The following is a 4,724-nucleotide window of genomic DNA, read 5'->3' on the forward strand; positions in this document are numbered from 1 at the left end:
CAAGTGGAAAAATATCCCAGGCTCATGGATTGGAAGAATCAACATTGTGAAGATGTCCATCCTACCCAAGGTAATCTACAGAATTAATGCAATACCCGTCAAATTACCAGCAACATTCCTCTCAGACCTAGTAAAAACAATACAGGAATTCATATGGAAACACAAACGACCAAGAAGAACTAGAACAATCTTCAGGAAAAAAAAAAAACAACAAAGCAGGCGGTATCACATTACCAGACTTCAAACTTTACTATAAAGCTATAGTCATCAAAACAGCTTGGAATTGGTACAAAAACAGACATATAGACCGATGGAATAGAATTGAGATTACAGAAGCTAAACCTCAATTTCTTAACCAACTCATCTTTGACAAATCCTCCACCACCTACCACTGAGGAGAGGAGAACCTATTCAGTAAATGGTGCTGGGAAAACTGGTTGACCACATGCAGAAGATGCAAGCAAGACCCCTATCTGTCCCCATACACAAAAATTAACTCCAAATGGATCAGAGAACTAAATGTAAAACCTCAAAATATAAGAACCTTAGAAAATGAAGAACATAACCTCATGGAAATTGAAACTGGCATCCAATTCCTGAACAAAACCCGAAACCCACAGGCCATAAGAGATAAGATAGACAAGTGGGACCTCATTAAACTGACAAGCTTCTGCAATGCCAAAGAAATGATCTGGAGAGCAGGGAGACAGGCTACAGACTGGTAAAAAGTATTTGCCAACTTCAGGTCTGACAAAGGCTTAACATCTTGGATCTATAAGGAACTTAAATATGCTGAAAAGAAAAAAACAAACAACCCCATTATAAAATGGGCAAAAGATATGAACAGACACTTCTCAAAGGAAGACATCTGAGCAGCCAACAGACACATGAAGAAATGTTCAACTTCACTAATCATCAAGGAGATGCAAATCAAAACCACACTGAGATACCACCTAACTCCAGTCAGAACGGCAATTATCAATAACTCAAAAAATAACAGATGCTGGAGAGGGTGTGGTGAAAAGGGAACACTTCTACACTGTTGGTGGGAGTGCAAACTAGTGCAACCTCTGTGGAAAGTGGCGAATCCTAAAAGCTCTAAATATTGACCTCCCATATGACCCTGCAATCCCCCTACTGGAAATATACCCTGAAGAACTCAAATCACTCTATCAAAAAGATACCTGCACATGAATCTTTATCGCAGCACTGTTCACAATAGCAAGAACCTGGAACCAACCATGCTGTCCATCAAAAGTGGACTGGATTTAAAAAAATGTGGTACATAGACACGATGGAATACTACACAGCCATAAGAAAGAACAAAATCATGAATTTCACAGCAACCTGGTTGGAACTGGAGTCTATAATACTGAGTGATCTCTCACAGAAACAAAGACCTGAGTATCACATGTTCTTACTCATATGGTTGAACATCTACCATAATACAATAAAAAAAAAACTGACAGTGGTGGGAAACTATGGGGAAGGTAGGGAGGGAAAGGGAGGTGGGACTAACGGTAGTCAATATCTGTCTGGGCTGGGGAGACACCCCTTATTAACAAGGGTGTCTGAACGATGCACATTTTTATACCTAACCATTAACTGTACCCCACAATTTTATAATAAAAAATATGTTTTAAAAAAATTAAACAATATATATCTATATAACTCATGAATCAAAGAAGTATCAAAAGAATGCAAAAATACATTGAAATAAGTAAAAATAAAGATATCAAATATCAAAATTTGTGAAATATAGCTAAAGCAAGACTGAGAGGAACAGCCACAGCACTAAATACATACATTACACAAAAAATTAACATAAACAACATAAGCTCTCACCTCAAGAACCTATAAAAAGTAGGACAAAATAAGCAGAAAGGTGGCAACAGCAAAGATCAGAAAAGAATGAAATTGAAAATAGTACCTGCATTGTAATTACCATTCAAAAATGATAATTATTGTCATCACTATCTAATCCAATGATTTTCAAGTTCTTTTGGTTTCAACTTTTATCAGAAAAAAATGAGAGCATACCCAAATATATGCATATGTATTATTTGTAATATATAGACAGTAGTCTATAAATGTTTTGTACATGCTACATATAAACAAAATTTTAAATAAATGGGAATAGTTGAAATAAATACAGATATAATATTACAATTCTTTTTCAATGAATTGTAGGGGGCAAGTCCATTTGGAGGCCACTGGATGAACATCTTTATCATCTAAGGGCTATTTATTCTTTAAAGCTTAGATGAAAGATCATAATTTCCAGGAAGTCTCTGCTAATTACATCTGTCTTCAGGGATAGCCCTCTTCTCTGAATTCAATAATAATTTTGATTGTGTCTCTTATTATGTACATATTATATACCATTTTCATTATCATGATAGCCATATGCCCAATATGTTTCCTGATAGAAATGTGAATTTGAAAATCACATACAAAAATTTGAGGAGTTGAATACTTTATAGAGGAGTATGAGAAAGAAAATGTCAAACATTCTAACAAAGATAAAATACCTTTTAGAAAATTAGGATTGAGGTAACAGAAACTGGATAACCATGTTTTTTTCATAGATGTTAAAATAAGGGTCATACCCTAGAAGTCCGTAGGCCAAATTAAATCTACACATGCGGTATATTTGGTCAAAACAGTATTGAAAGGTATGTTTTATGACAATGCCTTTAGGCTGAGCATATACCTTCTCTGTTGGCTAGTTTTGTTTTAATGATTAAATTTGATAAAACTTGGGTGCTTCAAACATAGTCACTTTCTAATACCCTATTCCTGACAAACCCTTTGTAGTTGTTATATCAATATACTAAAGTACAAAGAGAAGAATCAAAAGATTTGAGTTCCAGGCTTATGTCCCTCTTGCTAGCTGTGTCACCTTGAGCAAGTCATGTTATTCTCTCACACTGAGTCCCTTCAACTACAGAATGATGTATCTCATAGAACAAATGAGGAGAACAGTTAAAAACTGTACAACTACTGGACAAAGATGAGAGTTATTATCAAACGACCTCTTAGTCCCCTTCCTACTGTGGAATATTTTGTTCCTGTGATTCTAGAAAAAAATACTGATAATTATGACTTCATTTCCTAACAAAGCCATCAGCCCCATAGCTATGAATATAAATGACTATGCTACTTAGTGTTATGAGGATAAAAATGTTAGAAATCCTTGACTGGCATTCTGATATAATTATAATACATGAAAGAGATGCATTATGTGTTATATGTTGGCATCTCAGGAAATTTTGTGAGAGTTTGATGAAAGCCTGCCTGTGAGATTAACTGTAAATTGGCTTAGATATGAGGCACTGTCATCAGTACTGAAAACTGTCAAATAATGTAATGACAAACTGACAAATGGGAGCAATGAGTGACATCATAGTCCTCATAGAAGTCAAGATGTCTAAAGGGGCCTTTCTGAGATCAGAGTTCAACCCAATCTCATTACTATCTTCATTAACTACTCTGGAAAAGGCTACAGGTCTCCTTAGAGCAATTTGCAGAAGATGCTTACTTGTGAGAGGCTGAAAACAAAGAAAGGCAAAACCGTACCAAGGAATTGGACATATTACAATGGAATGTTAGGCAAATGTCAAAATCTGATTCAGAAGAAAGACATGCATTTGAGTTTGTGGCCTCTAAAAATGCTTTCTCCTTCCTTTCCGTCTACTGAACTAAAACCACATTCTAGTTTTTTCTAGTCTGTCTCTGAGGTCTTCTTTGATCTCTTCAAAGAGAATTATCCCTTCGTCTTCTGAAATTCTATAGTTTTTTTCTATCTTATATTACTCATTGAGCTTATAAAAATAAAACTAAAACTTCTCCTTAAATTGAAACTTTCTTGAGCATAGGATCACTGTTTTAATTTTTCACAAATTGGATATTATTAAGCATGATGGCAATTCAACTTACTTTAGATTTTGGATTTGATTCTCTGTCCCATGTCCACTATCCCTTTCTATATTTTTCTGAACACATAACATCAGCCTTCTTGCTGTTCCTCCCTGCTCCAATCTATACTCTCTCATTGTGCCCCCATGATTATTATTTTTTTAACCTGTCACAGCATAAGATTATTCCTGATAAGTTCACCTGGTAATGCCATTCTTCTTTGAAACTGTCATGGTTCCCCTGGTTACTAAATTGTGTATACATAGCTTAGCCTGGTTTCTGAGGTGCTGTTTGATGTGTTTCCTTCCTGTTTTCCTGCCTTATCTCCCACTGTTTACCCTCACCAAACGGTTCCTGTTAATTTTCTGCTCACCAAAACTCCACATGGGATTTTCTCTTTCCTTTTGATGACACCCTTACCTCTCCTCCAGTTACGCTGGCATCCCTCAGTTCCCCTCTCTGAAGAATGCACCTCACTGTGCTGTCTTCATTAAATCTTTGTTTCTACAACTACAGAGACCTTGGCTTCTCCCTGATACTTCACTCTCTTACCCTATTTGTCTGCATCCAATTCAACACCTAATGTCATGACTAGTTACAACTGGTTTTAATACCTACTCTCTTGAATCAGGTCATCTCTCTACCTTTACTGCTAAAACCACAGCAATCTGTCACCTGGACAATACAATATGCCCCTAATTGGTCTCTATTCTATTTTCTTTCTTGTTCAACAATGCAATCAAATTAAGTCATCCCTATGCTAAAAATTGTTGCTGGCTACTCTAAAAATCAAAATCAAAATATAT

This window comes from Carlito syrichta, unplaced genomic scaffold (assembly GCF_000164805.1).
Source record: "Carlito syrichta isolate Samal-C Ts95f unplaced genomic scaffold, Tarsius_syrichta-2.0.1 Scaffold316290, whole genome shotgun sequence".
NCBI lineage: Eukaryota > Metazoa > Chordata > Mammalia > Primates > Tarsiidae > Carlito > Carlito syrichta.